This window comes from Nipponia nippon, unplaced genomic scaffold, assembly GCF_047370975.1.
Source record: "Nipponia nippon isolate SJK-2023a ecotype South Korea unplaced genomic scaffold, ASM4737097v1 scaffold_3, whole genome shotgun sequence".
In the NCBI taxonomy this organism is placed as follows: Eukaryota; Metazoa; Chordata; class Aves; order Pelecaniformes; family Threskiornithidae; genus Nipponia; species Nipponia nippon.
This window is the reverse complement of record NW_028262347.1, coordinates 10555842-10582135: the sequence shown is the minus strand read 5'-3', so window position 1 is coordinate 10582135 and position 26294 is coordinate 10555842. Positions and strand designations below refer to the sequence as shown.

Here is a 26294-nt window from a genome sequence, read left to right as displayed (position 1 = left end):
TTGTCCTTTTTATCAGAACAAAAGAAAAAGGCATTCCCAAATGGCACTTTAAAATTCCTTTATAAAAGAATCTAAACATGTATAATCTAAAAGTAGGCATTTCTCTACTCCAAATTTTAAGGAAGTCTATTTAGTTTTAGATACATAGCTAAATGTAGATGAATTCCACCCCAAAATGCATTCTATACATAAGCTAAGGCTGTACTTTGTCAATGTTTGCAATTTTAAGCACTGCAATGAAGGGCAATACACAGAAATAACTGTCTTTAAGAATCTTTGATATCTCTACTGTTTGTCCCTCAGTATGCCTAATTATGGGTAAAATGCTGGTTCAGTTAAATGCCTTGGAAGAAAGAGACAGAGAAAAGCTTTATTTGAATAACTTGGGACATATTTGAAACCTTTCAGAATCAATAACGCTTTGCAAATATTAGCAATCAAAATCAGAGGCATGCTTCTGCCATTTGACTTTGAGCCAGTAGAACTCAACAGAATTGATCTTAAGTAGTGTAACCAGAGAATAAAAGTCAATATTAGGCAGCTATTAATGGTCACATAACTGTTTTGAATTGTATTACAAACCACTGCATATTATCCTTAAACCTTCACAGACATGTGCACCCATTCTCCCCCTCCTTTTTTTTCCCCACACTATTCATTTATTTCTGGCAGATTTTGCAAGGCAGGGGGGAAATCCTAGTGCTTGTTTAGAAGTTTATTGTGCATTTGAGATAAACGTTATCTTTTCTCATGTTAAATTTGAACATCTAACAGAATCAGGCAATAGACCCTACTGAATTTCAGATGTAACTGGTGCTCCTAAACCCTTCGGATACTTTTAGAAAAATACCCACTGGCAATAAAAGCCCTGTCAGACTGTAGAGAAATCTACTTGTAGAGGGGAGAACCAATCTCCCCAAATTACAAGTAACATCTCTATATCCTCATTTGAGCTGATGGTAACCATAAAAAAAAACAACAACCCTTCGTCCTTCAAAATGGAACATCGTCCCAGTATGACTCTGTCTTGATTCATTTTGCATAGTATGTATAAACACCATACACTTATGGGGTGATCCTCTGTTAGTTCTTTCTTCATTCTACTGTTAGAAATTCACCTTCCTCTTGATGCTTGGTTTAGCATTGGTGCTTAACTTCAGATATTTTGGGGTCAACCTGTCTTTTCTTCTTGCAGCTGACTTTACAGTAGGTAGAGCATGAGATAATTTCATTAATAGCCTTTAGTTCTCACAAGGGCTATTAATTATAGAATTATAGAGATGCTAAGGAAATGACAGGTTGATACAGCGGATTCATTTTTGTATATTAGAATGTTGTGCAGAAGCCCATAGTGATCTAAGGATTAGATCATAGCATCATAGAATCATCATAGAGTCATAGAATCATAGAGTGGTTTGGGTTGGAAAGGACCTTTAAAGATCATATAGTCCAATTCCCCCTGCCATGGGCAGGGACATCATTCACTAGATCAGGTTGCTCAAAGCCCCATCCAACCTGACCTTGAACATTTCCAAAGGTGGAGCAGCCACAACTTCTCTGAGCAACCTGTTCCAGAGTCTCACCACTCTCGATCATAAAAAATTTCTTCTTTATATCTAACCTATATCTACCCTCTTTCAGTTTAAAATAATTACTCCTTGTCATATCACTACAGGCCCTGGTAAAAAGTCTTTCTCCATGTGTCTTATAACCCCCTTTACATATTGAAAGGCCTCAATAAGGTCTCCCTAGAGCCTTCTCTTCTCCAGGCTTAACAACCCCAACTCTCTCAGCCTTTCCTCATAGGAGAGGTATTCCAGCCCTCTGGTCATTTTCATGGCCCTCCTCTGGACCCACTCTACCAGGTCCATGTCTTTCTTGTGCTGGAGACCCCAGAGCTGGATGCAGCACTCCAGGTGGGGCCTCATGAGAGCGGAGTAGAAGAGCAGAATCACCTCCCTCAACCTGCTGGCCACGCTTCTTGTGATGTACCCAGAATACGATTGTCTTTCTGGGCTGCAAGTGCACATGGCTGGCTCATGTCTAATTTTTCATCCATCAATATCCCCAAGTCCTTCTGCGCAGGACTGCTCTCAATCCATTAACCACCAGTCTGTACTGATACTGGGGGTTGCCCCAGTCCAGTTGCAGGACCTTGCAGTTGACCTTGTTGGACTTCATGAGGTTTGCCTGGGCCCACTCCTCCAACCTGTCAAGGTGCCTCTGGATGGCTTCCCTTCCCTCAAGTGTATATCAACTTCACCACTCAGTTTGGTGTCATCCACAAACTTGCTGAGGGTGAACTCAATCCTACTGTCTATGTTGTTGATGAAGATATTAAATAGTATTGGTCCCAGTATGGAACCTTTGAGGGACACTACTCGTTATTAGATTATGTACCGCTCAGCACTGCAAAAATATACAGCCCAGGACAATCTTTTCCTCTAGGAATTTGCACCCTAACTGGAAGACACAGCCAAAAAAGAAAGAATTTGCATTATGAAGTTTGGGAAAATGAGAAAATAATAATTTCAGTTTTCACCAAATTCTCCAGCATTTGGATTTAGCCCCTCATGGTTTGCAAAGATCATTTGGGAACTCTGCATGTAACTGTTGGACACTTCCTATTTTGAATGTAAGTACAATGGCTGACTCACAAAGCTACTATCCTGGGATGAAAATTTGCCCTCAGAAAACAGGGAGAACACACACGAGGTATTAGAACTGGGAAGGAACATTTTTCTGGCACTGAAAGAATTTTTAAATGCTTTGAAAAATGTTTTCATCCGAAACTGGAATAGAATCTCCAAATACAGAACATTTTCAAACATTGAAAAAGGTTGTTGTTTCACATTGACCTGATGGAACTATTTTGATAATTTTGCATATTTTATTTTGATTAAAGCAGTGTCACCTTTTTATTATGTCAACTAACATTTCAAAATGAAATGTTCTTTGAAGAAAATAGAAGTCTTAATTTTAAAATGTGTAGATATCCCTTTTTTCTGCCAAAATACTAATCAATGAAAACATTCAATTTCCATTATTTCATAACATTTCTTAGAGGAAAAACCAAACCCAACCAAACCAAACCAGACACAACCAAAACCAGGATCCATATAACCAGCAAAGAACTTCTGCATACTTTTAAAGAACTTACAGTTATTCCTTCTATAAAAAATTTTAATTTTTAATAAAATTTAGCTACCTCTAAAACCAGAAGAGCTTTTGAAAAAAGAGTGTTTCATTATTTTAACTGCAATGGATTTTTCATAGTAGTATATAGAGATGTAAAGATGTAGAGAAGACAGGTAGGAGACAACATTCAAAAATCTTTTACAGGATTACAAGACAATTTCTAAATGTTGACTTTTGAGATATAAAGATTACTTCCAAAATTAGCTTCAATATAAATATAAAAATTTGAAGATATTACGTTAGAACTATATATCCCAAGTACCGTATTATTGAATCTGAGAGCAATGCTTTTGTTTAGAATACAATAGAAACAGAATTTTATATTCTGCACATTATTTATGAGCATGGGACTATCTGAGGACATGTTAGTTTTGTAATACATGCTGCATATTGCTCCAGTATTTATCCATCAGGATACAATTCTCCATTCCTGATACTATGGAAGATATGTAAAAAGAACACCATGAACTGTATGAAATAGCTTGTCACAGAATGATGTATTTATCAAACTGTCACAAGTAAGTACTCTTAGGAGTGAATAGGTCCTAAACATATATTATTTAACTGAAAGCTCTTTAAATGTTTATATTATATTTCATTAATATATTAGAGGAAAATGTTACACTTAAGTAGTTCTGCCACTTACTATATAAGCTTAACTGAAGTTCAAGGGAATTTTCTCTCTTTAAGAATTAAAGAATTGAGAGTATTTTATTCTATTCTGACTCTTGCAGGATATTATAAAATAGTGTCTGGTCTGAAGGCAGTGAGACAGCTTTCTTTATAGAGGATAATAAAAAGCGGGAAAAGCATTAGAAAATGCTCATTTGTGTAGATGTAAATGCAATATGTCTAATTTATTTATGCTGGCTTTATTCACAGAAATAAGTATCATCTACATAAATGGTTTCTGATTTCAACAGGCTCTCTTGCAGAGGGATATATTTCTCAATCTAAGAGCTGCGTAAACAGCTCTTATGTACTGTGGATGGCTGGCACTAAAAGACCACGTGGGCCATGATGTGTGTTATATTTGTATCACAAGAAAACCAAATGAAAATGGTCTGCATTGCATCTTTTGTAATCTCATACACTTGTTCAAGTTGAGCGTAAGATAAGTATAAAACATTCTCTCCCCATTTTCCATTGTTGGAAGCAATGTAAAATAAAGTTGTTAAAACACAGTACAATTGTATATACTTGCTTTTGAAAGAAAAAAAGGAAAAAAAGAAACAGGAAAGAAAGAAAACACCAAATACTGCAAGGACAAGACAAGGAATTGTCTCGGGTCGTTTAACAGTAAGGATACAAATAATGTGACAGTCAGATGTTTTAGCTTCAGAATAATCTGCAATGGCAAGCACCAGAACTGCTATTAGATGAGCCAATTAAAAAAAGATAGGAGGAAACATTTTACAATCTACTCTAGTTAATAACCATGCACTAGTTGGAAAAGGATTAGCTGTATTCCAGGTTATTTCCCCATCTTCATTTTCCATGATGTAATTTACACTAAAGAACAGAGTTTTCTGTACTCACAAGATATTGATACCAGGTCATTAATTGGATGAGTCACCTTTCCAAGTAAAATATTTCTTCATAACTTTAAGATAAAAAAGAATATTTACATCCATCTCCTTGGGAGTACAAGCATCTGAGGAAAATATCCTGTGACCCACAGAATGTGTGTTTATGTGCATGTATATATGTATGTTTATATGTATCTATAAAATGTTATTTCACACAAAAGTTTCATTTCATAAGCAAGGCTGCATGCTATCTCAAACTATGCTAATGAAACTGGTGTCAGCAAATTAATAATAAATGTACAAATATGATAACTCTAAGGAGGATCTATATTTTCAAAAGATTATGGATCAAATGTAGATTTGATAAAAGCAAGCAGCAGTCCTTCTGCGATTTTTTCTTCCTGTTGCAATTTATTATTTTTTTTTCCTTTTGAAACTAGTCTCAGTGACACCACTACAGAAAATAAAGATCATCTCTAAAAAATGTCACAGAGCTAATTTATATTTACATGTTTTCTATGCAAGTCTAGCCCAGTGCGGCTATTAATGCCATTTGGCAATAACTATTTCCTCTGTGGTTATCAGTTTTTTTGTCCACAGCCATCATCATTATCTGAATAGCTTTAAAAAATGCCAAATAGCTATTGAAAACAATTACTTTTTCTTCCCTATAGAACTTAGCATTTTCCTAATTCATAGCTCAGTTGCTCAGTGTCTCTGTATCAATTATTAAATTATTTCAAAGATCCTAACTTTTTGGAATTTGCACTGCTTGCTTTCTTGCTCTTTTTAGAAGGGTTATAAAGATCAGAAGGCAGGTCCTTTAGAAGGATTTATTTTCACTGTGTATCTGTTGGTGTGTTACTATGATAAGGGTTTACATGTGCTGTTATAGTCAGGCAGCGATATAGAGGCTGTCTGTACTGAAATCTAGAAGCCATAGTGTTTGCATAGGTGCCTTGACATTGTCAAGGCAGCTGTGGCTTCCACTAAGTCCAGCTGCCCCTGTTCTTGTATTTATACCAAAAATATAAGCATCAGCCCTTTAAGACAAATTATGCGCCTTGAAATACCATCCTCTGCTTCAAGTAAGTTGTCCTAAAGACATTTAAGGAGTCACTTCATGTTAAATATTTACTCTACCTCCTTTTTACATTCTTATGTCAGAGAGCTTTAAATGAAAAAACAAGTGAAGTAAGTCTCCAGAATATTACTGTAAACATTCAGAAGTTTCATTACACAAGAGTTCTAGGAAATTTGGATTCATTTATGCTTAATCACCTTCATCTGTCTTCCAATACCACCCAATTTGGGCTTTCAGTCACAGAGCTCAATACACAGTTATAAACACTAAATTTCACATCAAGCTACAAACTCTATGCAGGTACTGGCATTTTTTCTTGCATTCTAATGAGTCTTTTTGGGGGAAAAAGGGATAGAAATATATGTGATTAGAGTCTAGTGTAACAAATCCTGAAATGGATGGATTCGACATAGGTAGGAATTCAATTTCAAATGTGCCATTCAGCCTTAGCGTCTCCAGGAGAAACACCACAGCGGCAAAAGACAGCATGAACAATGTGCAAAATATAGTATTATAAATTGCAAGTAGTTTTGCACTGCTGAAACATATTCTGAGGACCAGTCATGTAGGGGTGAAGCTTATTTCAGTTAGCCTATTTCCACTGGCATAAATGAAGTTTCACTCACTTATACCTGTGTAGAATCTGGCCCTTGATGCACTACATTTCAGTTTCTGAGTTATTTACACATTCTGCTGATCTAAGTTACAGAAAGAATTTTCCTGTATTAGGAACAAGAAGATTTGATGCCTACTGTTAAAATCCAAAAGAATTCCAATTTACCAAACAATTTTAAGATAAATTAAAAAATGCACATCCAAACCTACCAGTAATGTTTGTAGCCCTTTCTTTTATGACTGCAATGATCTCTAATGAGATTGAACTATCAGGATAACTTTCAGTTCAGATGGTACAGATTCATGTGTTTAGACTAAAGATTGCAGGTTCAGTCTGCACAGTATTTGGCCTCTCCTTACAGATTAGTCACGTGTAATAAGTGGCAGAAGCCTACAAAACGTATTAACACAGGTGGACCTTTGGTGCTTATTTGTAGCCCTGTTGAATAAGCATGCTTCAGGCTGTTTGCACAGGTCCAGTAGCGGGGTTAGAACTTGGGTGTGATAAGGTTACCTAAACCATAGCACAACTAAAGAAAGTCAAGCATCCAAGAAAATCAAGGTTGATTTCTACATGTCACATTTAAAAACTAAATATGTACATTGCATGAGGAATGCATTTGAAACAGCAAAGTCTGGTAGAAATGAATGTTTCAAGAGCACTATTTCAGCAGGGATATTTCTACTGGGAATAAATAAACTGCTGAACGTGCCTCATTTTTTAATGCCCCACAGATGTAAACTATACTTGATTCTATTGTCTATAATTTAATTTAATGCTTGGAATGTTGTAGTAATATACAGTAACTGATATGCCCTTTGATTAAGAAACAGCCAGACCAAAAAAGTTTATAATTTTTCCTGTACTATAAAGCCTTCTTATTGTAAAGAAAAGATTAATTTTAGCATGAATTTTTATTATTCAATCTTTATTAGAGATGACATACAGAACTAAGAGAAAGACAATGCCTGCTTTATGTCTTTTATTAATTGGAAAGCTTTTCTGTTGCAGATGTGTGGGGTTTTTCTTTGTTTTGTTAATTGTGAACAATATCTTGCAAATTTAAATAACGGTTCAACAGAAGCATTGGTTGAATAGCACCATCAGCAGTATCGTGTAATTCTTTTTCTGCAATGATATAATTGGTTTTTACCTCTCCTTATCCTCACTCCTGTTAAATACTTCTAATTCCTTGAGGAACCAGGCATTAGCATTCAGAACAAGAAAGATGCAAAGGAGTGCAGTAATATTCAAAAGTACTTTTCACTTTGAAGTATTTCTAGTCAGAGAACGAACTTAAATATTTATATTAATGCATAGCACTATGCTGTGACTCAGCACTCTAGTGTGTCATAGAATTTTAATGTTTTACTCCATGTTATTTCAATACATTTCTAATATATATGGATTAGAAAAATAATATACTTTGATGTGTCAATACTTTGGTTTCTTTTCAAATCAGAATATTTCTGTTGCTTTGCAGCTGTTCTTCAGACAACCAGTCAGATATAGGATAGCTGTATTTTCATTTTTAGAAGGGACTAATGGAATATTTATAATGCAAAAATTCCTCTATTAAACAAAAAATGTATTTAACCTTTTTTTTTTTTTAAACTGGTTATATCTCCAATTTTTCTGTAACCAGAGCCTAGTGACAATCTGTTAAGTGACCTGAAGGCTGTCTTATTTTTTCCAAAAATCTAGACCTTCCTAATTTTATGAACTTTATGTTAGGAGAGTCTTATGGGTTGTTGTACTAACATAGACTAAAATTGCCAACACAGGTGCAATATATTGCTTATACTCAATTTATAGCATGTTTTACAACGCTGTCAGCTTCCATCATTTTAATGTGACTGTTGCAGCACTGACTTTTCTGGAAGTCTGTACAACTGAGTGTTGAGTGTACGTGAGAAGCTAATGTTTATAAACTGCAAGTTTCTCTTGTGATTGTGGAGATGCTGAATGTGTGACAGAACCATGAAGACCTTGAAGCCAGAAGAAAATAAAAGATAAACAATCAAATTTCATTTCATTTCATTTCATTTCATTTCATCTCATTTCATTTTCAAAATACTTTTAAGTCAATGCTTCTGATTTTTAAGCTGAGTCCATGATTTGACACATACATTTGACTATTTAGGTTGGGCAGTGCTTAGTTACGCAGTATATTAGCTTTTGTTCCTTTCACGAATTAATTTTTACATAAGCAACTGACCTAAAGTTATGGCTAGTTATGCGCAAAGTTTGTTTCTAACCGAAACAAAACTCACACAGAAGAGGCTGGAGACACCTGGAAGCTTGCTGATGACCAGCAAAGCTCAATCTAACAAAATTTTTGAATTGTTGAAAGGAAGTACGTTTTCTGGTTCTTTGACCATTGGTAACAAGTGTGAACACTGGGATTTGCTTTTTTTATTTATCACTTTTTAAAATGATGAATAGTGGACAACAAATCTGTACACACCACATGTTTTTTAGCACAAAGTAGCTAATAGGAAATCAATGTCAAACTCAGGGATTTGTAAATATCAGTTTAACATATTATAAACAAGGAAAGATGGTGGTACTAGAGTGCTTATTAATGTACTCATGCATATGAATCAATAGAAATAGAACACTAATCATTCATTAACATTATAAAATAATGTATTTCCTTCTTCTGAAGAACTGGAGATTGTTGAAGGCTGAATCACTTTCTACTAAGGATATCTTCTGAATATAAATATTTGCATTCCTTGGAGGATATTCTTCTCCACAGGAGCTAGGAGCACTTAGCTTTGGCTTTATGCCTAACTACACACCTTTAATGTGTGACTATCTCAAAACTCTTATGCACTGTATTGTACCTAGAGGTTAAGTGTGGCATGTTAAGAGGAGACCAACTGCAATTAAAAATACAATAATGGCATTAAAATGTGCACTGCCATAGCTTCGGTAAGGTCTCTTGTCTGTTACTGTCAATAGGAGCTTACTAGGGTTTGCTTAATTACGTGTGCACAGGCAAAGATATAGTTGTTAATGGTGTGGACAGTGGCACCTGAGCTGCATTTCAGAGTAGGAAAAAGCCCAGCATTTTAAAACTGATCTTCGTATTTTGGCACTTCATTCTATACATGGGGTCGGGGAGGAGCAGGTTTTACTTTCAGAGCTGCTGAGAATCTCCACTTTGGTGCTGACTTACTTGAGGAAAAAGCATGAAAAAAAAGGATATTGGGTAATGTCTAATTTAAGATATATTAAGTAGCAGAAATATGTTAAATGGGCAGCAGCAGCACTGCCCCAAAAATCAATGCATTGTATGGCAACAATAGGGTTGCCGTGCTAGATAATTACACAAGTTTACACAGTGCTCAGTACATAGGAATCTGCCATTTAGACTTGGTGAGCTAACAAACTCTGAAAAGTATTACAGCTTATTTAAAAGTCTACCTTGAAATTGGAAGCTGATCTACAGTTGGCAGGTTGCTTGCAGCTATTTTATTCACCTACGAGTTCAAAAGATATGAGCCTCTCATCTTCGAGGCAGGGAGAGGAAAGATGCCTTTGAAAAAGCAGTGGGAATAAGGCAAGAAGAAGATGACTGAGACTAAAACTTTATCTTGAAAAAAACATGCACTGACTGCTGGAAAAGCATCAATTATTAGTGCTGTGAGCAATAATTACTATTACTAACAAGCATCCTCACTTACAGAAACGATGTTTTAAGAGACAGATTCAGTGGTAGATTTTTAATGAGCTCGCTTCATAGTTACAAATACTCTGTTGCTCCCCCATAACACAGAAATGTTTAATGTCTTTTCTCATGAAACTTAAAACTAACAGTTAATTTGCTTACTGTTTCTGTAAAGATCTCTTCTTTCCCTCTGAACTAGTCAGTGAGACACATATTAATTTTCTCAGTTCAGTTTTATAACAGATTTTGAAAAATTCTTAGCCATTTTTCTTTTATTATATGGATGTAGCCCACTGCACATCGTGCAGCAGCTTCTCTTTGTTCTTCTGTGTGTGCTAACACCAGAGATATAGTTTTTAGCATGCAAAGAACATGACTTGCAATGCTGGTGCTGATCCACCTGGAACAGGAGCAGACTCAAAGGTTCAAGAAGCCTCGGTGAGAGCTTCAGAGGTGGTCACAGGCTTTTACTGGTTCTTTTGCCTCTTCTGCACTTCTCTGTAAGCATTTTTCTTCTGTGAGATTGTCCACAATTGGAATGAAGAAGTAAAATAATGGTTTAAAGGTGACCATTTGGTTTCTGCATAGGTGGATACTCTCACTTATTGTAGTTTACTCACTCCTTTTCACTCTTTATTACTTCCAGGCATATAGTCAAGCCATATAATCTGTCAATGAAGACTGAAGTTATTTGTCAAACACAAGTATAGGATTCCAGCACTGCTGATGCTTGTTTTTATTTATTTTTTTCCCTTGCACGAACACCATCAGTGCATGTGTGTCAACTCAAATTCAAATTCTTTTCATTACATGTGAAATGGAAAATAGACTAGCAATGGCTTTTTCTGTTCAAATACTCTGCTAACATTGCACTCCATAGAAGCTGTAGAACAAAAACCAGTTTTGCCAAGAGTGTGTGGTGGAGAAACCAAGTATTATGGCAGCAAGACTGCTTAGTGGAAACACTGCTTGGAAAGCCAAGGCTTTTTGGTGGGTGTCAAAAAAGGTGACTAACTGGGAAGATGATTAATTCCCTTTTGTATATAAATGCTATAAGAAAAATTATCATAAAAGAAGCAATAAGCTACAAATGTCAAGTATGAGATACTATGAATGCACAGATTAATCAAACTAGGCTATATCCCATTAATCATATATCTCAAAATGGCATAAAAAGAGCTCTACTTTATACCTTTTTTATGCACTGTTGATGGACTTCATACATTTTTGTGAAGTAGCCAAAATGTCAGCTTGACAAATGTTTTCACGTGATCAAAAAGCTCAAAATGGTGTTATTTCTATTGCATGCTGATGAACGCAGAAAACTATAGCATAATAAATTGCAATGTCTGGAATCAAGGATGACTTTGATTGTCTTGGCAAAAAAAATTTAAGTTATTTAACAAAAATTTATGGAGGAAGGTCACTCTGAATCATGTTGTCTCTATTCTGCATTCCATTCAATTATGAAACCTAAATGAACAAACCAAGAGATAGTTTTCAGAGACTGAATTAAAATTCATTTTTACTAAAAAGTGAACATAGTGAACAACGCTATGTTAGCAGTCTTATTATACAAGAAAACTATAAAATTATATTTGGTACTTATCATTATCTAAATTGCATTTAGCCACTCATTCTCAAGTAAGATAATAAATAACATCAAAAACAAAGAGCTGTAGCTGATGCAATTACAACACAACCTGTACAGCTGTGAAACTATGGACACCTCTTCTGTTTGAGAAGTATTAATGCTGTAATAGGCCCTGCTAGTGTGAAAGACTATGGTCTCCTTGGCTGCATAAGTATTACTAAATAAAATCATTTTATGGCTCAGAGGCCACATGGCATACATCCATAAAACTAAACTCTTCCACCGTCTCCATCTCCAAGCAACATAACGTCATCCAACCCCCCTGTGTAGAATGGTCCTTGTTGTACTATCTCCTGAACCATACTGAAATATTACTTGGAAGAGTTCTAGTTTTCACAGTTGCCAAGGAGAACATAAAAAATTTAAGTACTAGGGATAATCACAGGTCAGTGCTTCAGTGTATGCTTGTGCTCTGGATTTGCTTTCTAAAATTTTATGTAATCTTCACTAAATCTATCCCTGCTAGATTTGTTTTAATTTGGATAATTTCTTGTTTTATTGCATGTCTATTCTATTCCAGAATAGAATAATTATTATTTAACTGATATATTACAGCAGAGGTGAGAGACCTAAGTGAGAAGAGTTTCTGCTGTCCCAAGAATCTCACGTGTATAATAAAGGGCCCAGTTTTTTGCCTTTGAGTTTGAAGAAATAGTAGGGAAACATTCACTTGCTGCATTATAGCCAAGGGGCAATAATGGGCACAAGTGATGTTACCACAGTAATGTTAATGAGCAGTGGTAATCTCAGTTACCATCAACAACAGCTTAAGAAAAGCATATCCGTAATCTATTAATTAAAATCTAGTTAGAAGCTGCATTGACATACTTCGGCTGACCACATAGCTCAATAATAATAGTCTTGTTTAATCCAGGAAGCACTTGAGTATGGAATGCAAAATTAAGAAATTTCTTTTATTTGGATTAATCCAAATCTCATTCTGAGGACATGTCCAGCCCCTAAGAAATCTGTATCATGGGAAAGGTTCCAGGATCTAACAAAAAGGGCTAGTTCACAGTGACAATATATGAAATAATTGCTTTAAATAATGGAAATTCTAATTACATTGAGGACAGTGAAATAGTATAGGTCGCTTTTATCCAGCATGGTCTCCTCATCAGATAAACACGTGTTCTACAGTAGGCATATTCATAAAGCATATGATATTGTGCACAGGCACAAACTCTGGTCCCTAGGGAAAAGAGTACCATTGCATGAAAAATGTTATTTTTTATAAGTAACTTAGCAACTGTGACTTGTTCTAGAGCCAAGAACAGAGTGTAAAGGTTGTAGTCAGAATTTTGCTTCAATGTTTTTTTCTTCTGTCATCAGTGTCCCCCACATTCAGAACTGTTAGGGTTAGGTACTGATGTGGGGATTCCTGCTTAGAGCAGAGGTTCAGATACACTACTCAGTATATTGAAAGGATGTGCGTTTGGGGCAGGAGAAACCTGTATACTATGTCTCCTTAAGGACTAATCTACAAATGATTGCTGCTATTATGAATACATTATTTAGAATTTCAAGCTTTTCCCTTTTTTTGTGTATATTAATATAATCTATATTATAAACCACAATAGTGTAATTCTGCCAACCTCTTACTCAACTAAAGCATGAAAGAGTTTCATGTTCATATGTTTCAGCTAACCTTTGCTTTCTCACTTCAACTATGTGATAAATCACCATCTTATTTGCAAAAGCCAACTTTTCTCATTAAGAAATGAATAATAAGCTTGAGTGTGTTACGGGATCAGCCTTGCCGTGCCAATATATCCTCACTCACTTTTTGCTGTAGGCATAGTGCTACATTTTCCACTCTATAATGTAGACGTGCTGAATTGCATAATCCAAAATTAAACAATCTAAACTATAAAACCACATCAAAGTGACACAAAGGAGTTAATTAGCCCCACAAGAGGATTGCAGGTATGTTTTCCACTGCCTCAAGTCCATTTAGCTAATTGTTCTGAAATATTTTTCTGATACTAGAAAGAGAATGCAAGATTAGTTTTAGGTTAAATCATTTGCTTATCTTGACTGGCATTTTTCTGCTGACCCTGGAAAAAATCTGTTGCTTCAGGAGCTATGACTAATTCTAACACTGACCAGGTGACATAGTATATGTGTTGCCCCCAAGTCTTCTGGTATATAATACACATCTAGAAGCATGAAAATTGATTGCTATTATCAGTCATGAATAAGTACTAATGTCAACAGCATGAATAGCTCACAGCTAATTCTATTAGTACATTCGGTTGTATACATAAAGCATTCAGTCCTGTAGGTTGCTGAAAGCACATAAACCTTTTAATGTGCTTCCACCTTATGATGTGGATGTAATTTTAAACAATATTGTATATTCATCTTCATATACACTTACTCATAGTATATGAGAATATAAAATCTTTCCCAACTCTCTGTTAAGTGTTAAATTTAATTAGGTCCTTGATAATTAGATCACATTTGAATACATTCAGATAGGATTAGGATAAATAAAAAGCCACAGTAATTAATCATAAGTAAGAAGAAGATGACATTAATAATCTGGGCTAAATATCAGCTCCAAAATATTATTGTCTTCAATATTTTTAACTATTAGTAAAACACAAATATTCCCACTGCACACTTCCAGCAGTTAAAGTTTGAATACTCCTCTTCAAGAAAATATTTGTCTTTTTCTCCGTTTACTAGTGTTGTGAAAAATGTGCCACTAGAACAAAATTTTCTTTAGCAGTATCAAAGCATAAAACATAAAATGCTTCAAACACCAACAATACAAAACCTTAAACAAAGAATTTCTGAGGCCATTTAAATTAATAAAGCATCGTGTTTATATTCAATTCTAGGTAACACAGTTTTAGTTGAAAAACAGAGAGCATGGTAAGATTTTTCCAAATTTTTTAGAAACTGAGAGCCTATTAAAGTTTTCAAAAGTACCCATACACATCAGGCAACCAAGTCCCATTATTTCCAGTCTGGATAGGTTGGAGACTCTGGTCAATTGTCAGGCACCTAAATTCCTTTGAAAATAAGACTATTTGTGATGTAAAACTCTCTGCCACTGACCTCTGGGCATGTTCTCTTGTTTTTACAAGAAGGTCCAAACTAAGGGCATAAGACATATCCAAGTTTCTTTTTTCAAATATTTTTTTTTTCTTTGTACAAGATAAATACAGATATTTCTATGGTATAGACATGTTAACGTAACATTTACTTTATTTCTAAATGCACATTGTAAAAATTTATATTTTTTCATTGTTCAGCATTCTTGGATTAGAACTTTATAAAAATTGTAAGCATATAATTTGACAATTAAAAATGTCTGCATATGTTGCAAAAGTCCCATCTCCTCATCACTGAAGCTTGTTAGAAGGCTGAAAAATTGTTATACTCCTCAGGGAAATGTGCAAATATTCTAGAAACCTCAAATTGGTGTTTCTCTCATTTACTTTAACATATTTGAAGACCGTTTTCCCAGGAGAAAAACATAAATGTAATTCATTACTAAAATACAATATAAAGAATGCAAATAATATAGTATTCTGTAGAGGTCTGTTGTTTACCTTTTATCATCTTCACCTACCCTTCATTGTATTAAACTTTGTAACCTTGCTTGAAGTACAAAGGGAAAAGAAAAGAAATCTAAGGTTGCTGTACATAATCTTTTACTTTACACTAACATTTCCCCTTGAGAATGCATTCATGTAATTCTATGAAGCAGAATAGAAACTGTAGATATATAGGAAAGTGTATGTTATGACACTTAAAACTTACTACACTTAAACAGAGGTAAGTTATACAAGAGAAGTCTCTCTAGAGGCCAAAGACACTAAATATAAAGCCATAGAGAACAAAGAAAGAAAAAAAAAGAAAAAAAAAAGAAAAAGAAAGAATACAAAGAATCTATCTCATCTGCTGCTCATTAGTGCACAGCAACTCAGACTAGATAAACATATAAATGGCCTCCCTGCTGTTTATACCTAACCATTGTTTGCATGGAACTATGTTCTATCAGCATAAATGTGACTATATTCCATTCTGGTCACATTTTAGTGGCATGTTCATTCTGTTTCATTTATCAGACATGCTGATGTCATATGGAAAACTCTGAAACAAAGTCTGTTTAGGGAATAAGCTTATATATAGTTTATATATAATAAAATAATATAATAAACACTGTTGTACTATAATGTATTTGCTGTTTCACTTTTCTCCTTGCCTTACTCCTAGATAGATTTCTACAAAAATAGTTTCTTTGTCCCCCAAGCTCATTTTCTTTTACTGCTTATGATTTTTAGCTGAGGTCATATTTCTAAATTTGTAGTATTGCAGCTGCTTACTACTGCCTTGCTACTGCACAACTCAAACAGGATTTTTCTATGGCACGTGCTGTGATGAGTGGGAGAACATCTGTGTGGAAGGAAAGGAGGGGACACTGCACCACGCACTGGCACTGTGCTCCATGAGCCATGTGCACCACCAACCTGAGACTTCTTTCAGATCATGCTGCTTTAGCTTTTTTCCTAAGTTGGTAACTCTGGCTCCTGAGACACAGCAGGGACACTATGTGTTCACAGAGCTTTGCTGTGGGTTCTGGCATCAGAATACGAAGCTGAAGAAGTTTTACAGAGCTGCACAAAATTTCTACAAAATTCTCTCACTTGGAGTCCCAGTCCATGGTGTCAGCCCTGGTAGGTGATAATGAAGCTTGTCTTAAGGCTTGATATGGGAAGCAGTGCTCAGCATCCTCACTGGTGTTGGGCTGATATCCATTAGCAGTCTTACCCATGCCTCATATAATAGTATTTCCCAATTCCATTGGAAATACTTTGCTTAATTGATTTTAGTAGCCCCTTTTTCTTCTCAAGGCCAATCCCACTCTCTAGCTAATAATCTCTCTGGGATCAGCCCTTAGATTTCTGTTTTCTCCTTCCCTGTGGGTCCTAAAAATCTTGGCTGCAGCTTTTAACAGTCATTAGTTATGGAACTTTATGTTCACCACTAAGCATTCGGTACTATTAAAATTTCATTCAATTTATTTCAGTCTAACATTTTTTTCTTAAGGTCATCTATTTTGTGCATTATATGCTAATTTCATTAGCACACTGCTTGTTTTTATGGCAAGCCCATTAATGAGTCTATTAAATAAGATGCATTCCATGAGTAACCTTTCTGGAAATAAAAAAAAAACCCAACCTCTTCTTCAAGCCCAGTTGTTCTCCTTTCTTTATTTATTTTATAAGGTGTGTGCTAATACCTGTCCAACCCTAACCCTTTAGCTGACTAACAGAATCTCATAGCACTATATTAAATATTTTACTGAAGTCTAGACACATTTGCTCTACGACATTTCATCTGTCTGAAGAAATGAATCATATATCAAATAACAATAAATTAGTACAAGTAAGTGCATTTATCTTTGATGAAGCTGTCTCCAGTGTCATCTTGCTGTCGATTTAATTCCATGTTTTAAGGACTGTTTTTTTTCCTTTAAGTTGAAAAGGTACTCCACCTAAATTTAGCAAAACAGAATGTAGGCATCTAGTGTAGAGTAGCCTTTTAGGTTCCAAATAATCAGTAGGAAGACATAACCATATGTGAAGAGTAAATCCCTTCATACACATGTACTATATATATACACAGACATATTTGGAATTAAATGAGATACCTATTTTCTCTCTTGAATGAACTGGGAACCATGCTTTTGGATAACTGGATAAGACTATATTTTGAGTTGAAGATTGTGCCCTTCTGACTTGAGGTTACCAAACTCCTTTTTTTTTTTTTTTTCCCTAAATCAAATAGAGACACTTCCCAGTTGACTGGAAGCTGGGAAACATTGTCCCAGTCTTCAAGAAGGGCAACAGGGATGACCCTGGTAACTACAGGCCTGTCAGTCTCACCTCTGTGCCTGGCAAAATTATGGAGAAGATTATTCTGGGAGTTATTGAAAAACACCTGAAAGACAATGCAGTCATTGGTCCCAGACAGCACGGGTTCACGAGGGGAAAGTCCTGCTTAACAAACTTAATTTCTTTCTATGACAAGGTTACCCACCTAGTTGACCAAGGGAAGCCAGTCGATGTAATCTTTTTGGATTTCAGTAAAGCTTTCCATACTGTCTCTCACAGTAGCCTCCTGGGCAAAATGTCCAGCATACAGCTGCATAAACACATAATGCACTGGGTGAGCAATTGGCTGACGGGTTGGGCTCAAAGGCTTGTAGTAAATAGGGTTACATCAGGCTGGTGACCAGTCACTAGCGGGGTTCCGCAGGGATCCATCTTAGGGCCAGTGCTCTTTAATGTCTCTGTAAATGACTTGGATGCAGGACTTGAAGGTTTGCTATCTAAGTTTGCCGATGACACAAAATTGGCAGGAGCTGTTGACACTCTTGAGGGCAGAGAGGCCCTGCAGAGAGATCTGGACAAATTAGAGAGATGAGCAATCACCAACTGTATGAAGTTTAAGAAGGGCAAGTGCCCGATTTTGCACCTGGGAGAGAGCAACCCTGGATGTACATACAGACTGGGGAACAAGAGGCTGGAGAGCAGCCCTGCGGAGAAGGATCTGGGGGTTCTGGTCGACAGCAAGATGAACATGAGCCAACAGTGTGCCCTGGCAGCCAGGAGGGCCAACGGTGTCCTGGGGTGCATCAAGCACTGTATTGGTAGCTGGTTGAGGGAGGTGATTGTCCCGCTCTACTCTGTGCTGGTGCAGCCTCATCTTGAGTTCTGTGTGCTGTTTTGGGCACCACAATATAAAAAGGATACGAAGCCACTAGAGAGTGTGCAGAGGAGAGCCACAAAGATGGTGAAGGGTTTAGAGGGGAAACCATATGAGGAGCAGCTGAAGTCACTTGGTCTGGTCAGCCTGGAGAAGAGGAGACTGAGGGGAGACCTCATTGTGGTCTACAGCTTCCTCACAAGGGGAAGAAGAGGGGCAGGCACTGATCTCTTCTCCCTGGTGAGCAGTGACAGAACCCAAGGGAATGGCAGTAAGATATGCCAGGGGAGGTTTAGGTTGGATATTAGAAAAAGGTTCTTCACCCAGAGGGTGGTGGAGAACTGGAACAGCCTCCCCTGGGAGATAGTCACGGTGCCAAGCTTGACAATATTCAAGAAGCATTTGGACAACGCCCCCAGATATATGGTGGGAATTTTGGGGTTATCCTATGCAGGGACAGGAGTTGGACTCGATGATCCTTGTGGGTTCCTTCCAACTCAGGACATTCTATGATTCTATTCTATGATTCTATATATCTATTTTTACTAATAATCTTTTATTCCTATATTTGATATTACTGCCCTTATTGAAGGCAAATTTTCATTTAGCTTTGGATTATACTTAGATCATCTCTAAGTTCTGCCCAGACCTTATTGAACAGTGATCTAATTGCCGTCTCCTTTATGTTCTTTCTTTCAGACACCTAAAGATCTTACAGCTGCAGCCACTGTGAAGGCTAAGCTTCCTAGATGTTTTAAAAAATGTGTATTATATAAGCCTATTGAATGTGGCGTCAGGAAATAAAAAAGAAAAAACAGATTTTATTCTGCTTTGATGGAGACAGACTAGGCATATTAAAGAAAAAAACCCCTACTGACTTTATAATGGGCATGACTTAATGGACCCTAAAAAAAAAAGCATTGATGTAGCCAGCAGACATATATTCTACGTTTTTGCTCAAAGCATGTCTGGGAAAGCATGTATCCGAGTTCCAGCCTCCCAGCCTCGCATTGAATACAGCGGAATACTTGACTAAGAACAGTAGCTGAACTGACAGCTTTTTCATTTCATAGGCTTTTGCTGCTGCATTTTAATATGCCTGCTACAGATATTTTTTTCCAAAAGCCAGTTGAGGGTGCCAATTCTAAGGATACTACTCTGAAAATAACAGAAAAAAAATCCACTTCTGTACGTATAAACATAACTATATCCTTATGTCAATGTTATTTTTTGTGCTTTTCAATGTCAAATTGGACAGCAGTGACACAAAGCCCGTAATATGAAGTAAAATGAATTCCAGATGGATTGCCTCAGTTTGTTATTTCAGTAGCATTCAGAACAATTTTAATTTATTTTTACTAAAAATTGTAGGTTACAAAGATGCCTTTGATGGTGTAGCTCAGGGGTGTAAATACATAAATATATACTTGTGCTTTAAAAAGAAGACCACAAAGTCCTTAAATGTCAGTAAGAGTAACAGCTAGTCAGATGCTCCAACATATGAGATTTGGAACCTTTAGCAGTGGTCTTCATCAAAACTGTTCCATAATTTTAGAATTTTATTATTTTTATGTATACATATAAAATGAGTACACAGACCTAAAATTCAGCTCTTAACTTTCCTTATTTTAATTAAGACATCCTTATCTATTATTAACGGTTGATTAGGAGAATTCAGTGAAATCAGTGTGAACATCTTTTATGAAGTAGGGTGCAATTCAGTTGGCTTAAAAAGGTATGTCAGTGAAGATGGAGAGGGCTTGTGCAGTCAAATGAGCGAACATGCATTTGACCCTAGCCTAACAGTTCATTATTTTGGAGGGAAGACTCTAAGGTTCTGGTTCCTGCTTCCCAGGACAATTTTTATTTTTTTAATCCAAAGATTGCACATAACTTTCAAGGTATGAGGTATAGGATCCAATGACATTTCTTGATGAATTGAATACATTAATCACTGTTTTATTGTTTGGAATTTTGATAAATTATAGGCTTCTAAAGGCCAACGTATGTATGGTTGAGACAGACTGGTTCTCATTCTAAAAAGTGAGAAGAAACAACCAGAATGGCTAAATATAATTCTTTGACTTGCTATGTCCATTGTGATTTCTTTTTCATGAGAAGAGAAGACAATGAAGATAGGCTGAATATTGATTGAATTGGGTTGTTTCTATAGATTAGTAACTATGCATTATTTCACATCTGACTTCCTATAACAGAAAACTAGTTGTTTAATGATAAAACTCAACAATTCAGTTACTAGGACAAATCAAGTGTTTTAGGTTACACATGGCATGTTTAACTGGCTGAAGGTTGTCATAGCACTAATATTGGACGGAATTTCAGAGGAACTTCAAGGGGAAAAAAACGAAAAGCATTTTTTTCTCACTGCTTCTCATCGATACCTTGAATACAGGAGACCAGTTCAGTCCTCCAGATCCTGGATGTTTTATCATTTCTTTTGCACCCTCCTCGATAATTTTTTGAGTCATGTGGTTTCAGAGTTGTAGTAAGAAAGTTTCAAGTAAGAAATTATCATAGGCACCCAAGCTACATACCCAGTAACTAAATTCCCTAATAGTTAATCGAGTGAAATATGTCCCTCCAAAGAGTAATTTAGCCTACTTAAGATCAGCATTGCCCTCTGCAAAGGCCCACCCTTTTCCATTGACTGCATGAGCAACTTAGTAAGACCATAATATTAATTTAAGCATTACAGGTGCCTGAACTTAGATAAGATGAAAATATGCTCTGAGTGCTATAATGAATGTAGTGATACAGATGTGGTTACGATGTTTTATGAAATGTTGCTTCCATGCTGTTTGGTCTACAAACATCTTGTATTATCGGTGGAGAATGTGCTACTTTGATAGTCTTTGAGCCAGAAAAGTTATTTTCAGTCAGAATGCCAGTACATTATGTATGGTGGCAGTATGTGTAGTGGGTAGTAGCAGTAAATATTTTCCTGCCTTTGCTAGTTGTTTGTCTTAGCTCTGAACTGCAGAGAACCACCTACTCAGCTGCAAGAATAGCTCAGTCCCTATGCCATTCAGTCTTCATTGCAGACTCTGGGACCACCAGGAATGTCCAAATATCTGAGCTCCAGATTGTCTACACAGTTTGCCAATTACTATTTACTTGCTAGCCAAATAATTGCATGCTTCATGTCTTGTACTAATAAAGACATTCAACCCTTTTTACTTCCTTTAAAAAGAAAAAAAAGAAAAAAAGTAGTACTTAACATTCATTAGAATGTTATTAGAATATATGTCAATCAGAGTCAAGACTACTTTGGTTTTAGGCCAAAGGAAATTACAGATACACCATTATTTCTATTAATTGCAACTAAAGTACTTTTCAAAACCTCACTAAGTGCCAAGGAAATTGCCATCAGAAATTGCAGTGGTAACTCAAGCTTTTGTAGCAATTGCAATTCACTTGCAATTTCAATTGTTTTCAGTCAAGTGCATTAAAAACTGCTAGGGTTGCTGTTAAGGCTTCCAGGGCAGCAGGCATTTGGCAATACTTGCACAGCCAAAGATGTCAGAAGACTGGGCTCTGCTTTCACTTTTGCATTCATAGAATACTTTCAATCATAGCACTTCTCAAATAAAATCTTAGGATCGCATTTAGAGGACAGGTTAATAACATTGTCCTTGCGTCACAGCCTAGAAATATTTAAGCTTAGAAACGTTTTTTTTTTTTTTTTCCTAAAGGTGCAGATATATGGCTAACACCTTACAAAATCTGACATTAAAGGCAGGATATCCAGCTTCAGAAGTCTGATATGTAGATATGTTCTAGCTGTGTAATATCTCTACAATAGAGAAGTGAGTCGTTCTAGGAAGATAGCTGTGCAACTCATCCTTCTATAAGTCAAACGTTGCTGAGATGAATTGCACTCCAGAACTGCTTATTGCTCTTCACTGGTTATAAAGGATGCCCATATGACAAGCTCAGGTATAGCTATTGGTACAAGAATTTGGTAGTCCTATTTATAAGCATATTATTGATATGATAGATTTCATTACCCTCATCCATCCAATTTGCTCACAGTTCCAAAGTTAAAAACTGACTTTTAAAGACTCTTTATCTAACAGTGTTGGCCCATCTGTCTTTAATATCTTTGGATTTCAGAATCTGCTCACAACTCATTTATAGAACCATTGTCATCTTGGTACACAGACTATGTTTTTGGTATTTTTTTTTCCTAGGAACTGTCTGTTAGCACATTGTTTTTTCTCTCTAGTCCTCTCAGATTACTTACATTATCAAGCCAATATATAAAAAAGCTGTAAAGCATCTGAAACATTTCCAGTATGATTCTGTGATAAGTAAACAAAAGTATGCTGACTTGCTAGATATAGATTAAACTTCAAGTTTTACCTAAATGTCCATTATCATCTATTCATGCATAGTTGAGCTGCAATACTACCTCCTGTGCACTATTTAAAGCAAAACTTCCAGGTCTCTTTAAGTTACTCTGTTAAAATATTTGGCACAATCTGTGTAAGAGTAATGTTTTACTTTGATGTTTTCCTGGAAGTTAGCTTAAGTTTAACAGGTTATCAGTAGATCAAAATATCTGAAAACATAGAGATTGAAATAAAATAATAAATATCAATGTGCTGGAACTACAACCAGAGCCTTAGGAGGCAAAATTTAACATTCATGCTTTTGGTCTTCAGTTTTGTTTGAAGTTTTTATCCAAGAAAACAATATGAAGAGGGACAGCGTCCTGGTTAAAGCTGGTCTGAAAGTTTTTTGCAGTATTTCTTAGCTCTTAGTCTGATTATAGGATAGTCTTCCAAGGAATTATTTGAAACGCTATTACAGATCATCTTCTATATAATGTATTTCAAAATTCCCATGACACAATATTCAGATTAACAATACATTAGTGAACATAACCAACATGTCTGATGACTTTATGCTGTAATCTTAAAAGTGCAATTGTTGGCTCTTCAGATCATCTTTGGCATCTCAAATCTCATCAGAGTAAATAAAATGACTTTCTCTTGGTTCAGCAGTTACTAGAGGTAAAAGAAATCACTGAGGCCAAAGCTAAGCCTGTCAAACTGAATGGTGAAATTCATCTGACAGCCACAGTTCCCGCTGAAATCACATAGTATCTTGAGGTCTGCCCATAGCTGGTCCACAGAGAGCAAAAGGGATGTTATTAAAACTGTTAGAAGTCTGGCTGATTATGGTAAATAATTAGTTAAAACTCCAGTCTCCCCCAACACCTGTGGAAAACCTAATATCAATGAGGAACAGATCACAGAAATGCATCCAACCCTTATGATCTTGGATTGCAATTTACCAAGGCTTCAGAGATTAGGCAACCTGTAAAAATGTTCTCACATAATTCAGAATGAGAACCACCACTTCTGAACCAAGTGGAGGATTTCACAAGACTTTTCTTTCACCTAGCCTGATTAAACCATCTAAAATGGTCTATGAGAAAAGTCCAGATGAAACTGTATATTCTGTACAGATGCAGCCTATATGTCTGTGCATGTTTTAAAATAATGAAATCCACCTCGTGAAAAATAAGTTCATGTACATGGAATCTTAAGAAACAAGCAAGCAAAAAACCCAACACCACACTCATTCTCACCAAAGATGTTATGGCCTCTTAATGTAGAATGTTTACAATCATTACACAAAAAAAGTTAAAATATCAGTTCCAACAATTCCTTTTATTGAACTGGTTCTCCCTGAAATAAATTGATTTTATTTCTTTTTAAATCAAAGTAAATCTGTATGTATAGTATCATAGTAATTCTTGGTGAGTTTATGACCAAAGTCATTTTACTCTACGAGAGCTCACTTCTATGTACCGGCCGTTTTGCACCAAACAACTCCTTAGTTTGAAGTCACCAAAAGGGTTCTTCTGATAAATTCATACATTATATCTTGCCATCTAGTAACATTTGAGAAGGATTTTTTTCAGTGAACTTATAAATTTAGTAGGGCTGACCAGGAGATTAGTAATTACAAATTGTGTCCGTAAGTTCCTCATCACAATTTAAATTGATACATTCTTGTTCTTCCTGTCAGAATGCCTTTACTTCAAAGAGAAAATTTGTTTTGGGGTTGCTTCACACAGTCTTTTTATATCATTCTATTCATCTCAAAACTATATCACTGAGGCAGTGGAGTCCACTAATTACTGGTACAGAGATACTCATAGGAATACATCTATATAATTTTAGCAATACAAAGTTTGTACAGAAATCTCAAGTTTCATTTCATTTTATTTTAGTCAACACAAATAATCTCATAATCCTTAGAAGACTCTGCAAGCACAAACAGAAGCAACCAGCTGTAAACCGTGCTGAAGTAGCAGTAAGGAAATATTTCACTGAAATACCATAGTGCTTTCTCCATAGCCTTCAGGCAATTTCTCCCCTTTCAGGTAACGTCTTAGATTTAAAATGCCTGCTTTGTGCTAAACCTGCCATATCATTAAATCAATCTCTTTTTTGGTCTTGACTATTCCATTTATTAAAAGATATAATCAACATCTTTTTGATGGATTAAGTAATGATCCAATAAAACTGCACTCAGCCAGAAGATACATTCCTGACTATGTAACTCCTATGTTAAAGAGTTCTTTTATGAGAAGAAAAAATAAAAAAAACACCAATTGGTTCTAATTAGTCTATACCTGTTCCAAAATGCATGGAGATAATCTTTTTTATTAACAGATGGTGAATATTTAAGACTTAAATCCTCCAAAATACAGGCTAATGCAGGTATCACTGTAATCAGAAGCACATGATGATGGGGAAAATCATATCTCTAAATTTAATTAAATACAGACATAAAAAAGAAACATTTATAGAAATATTTACTTTTTTTGGTTTGTAGGTGCTAAAATGACAAAAGCAATTACACTATATAGCTTGCAACTGTTTGCTAGTTAAAGTGAATATTGCAAAATTACCCTGTAAGATATGAAACAAATGCTCAACTTTATGTCTTGAGAACAAGCTACCTATTGGACTGCAAATGGATCTTTAATAATTGATTTTTCTCAAAGGAATGAAATGTTTTGACTCCTTTCTAAAAGGATGAACCACTGTGTGTGCTTAATTATCATTCTAGAAGCTGAGAAACTGAAAAAAAATACAAGTTATTAATTAAAATGAAGCAAAGTGCAAAAGCAAATTTGATTAAAACAGTACAAAAACGTCTTATCAGTTTTCATGATACCAAGGGAGGTTTAAATTACATATGAGCATAGTTCCTTCCCTCAATTTTCCTTAACAACTTTTAATCCTCATATCTCTTATTAGTTTGTATTTGAAGATAATTGAGGTTTTATTATTAAAAAAAGCTAAACAAATTTGAACAGCATGTGCATTGACTATGTTTAACTGTATATAGATTTAATGTGATTTAATTATTCTTTTCACATCTTTAGGCCACTATTTTTCAGTTCAAAATCAACTGTAATGATATTTTGGATGTTCATTGCTGAAAACATAAACCCATCTTCTGCATATCTAAGGTATTTCAACCAATATTCCGTACTATGTCAACGGAAGAGGTATGGCAACTCGACCTCCTCCCTGCTTTCCAAATTTTGGGAGTTGCATGTCTCACATTATTCCTTGAAGAAGGACAAGAAGTCAACAAGAACACCTCAGTTGCCTTGCAAAGAAACTGCTTATTTCTACACCTCAGTTGCCTTGGGAAGAAACTGCTTATTTCTCCCCCACAGAGAGCTGGAGAATGAATAGACAGAGAAATCTGTTTCTGCAAACCATGAACCACTATTGCTCTGGAGAGTTCAGGATGGTCCC

The 26294-nt window shown here is 35.7% G+C and overlaps 1 protein-coding gene across 1 annotated transcript in view; it reads right to left on the bottom strand.

The window, feature by feature from the left end:
* SEMA3E (semaphorin 3E) overlaps positions 1 to 26294 on the bottom strand; it is a 155122-nt gene that overhangs the window by 86541 nt on the left and 42287 nt on the right. The window lies entirely within an intron of this gene.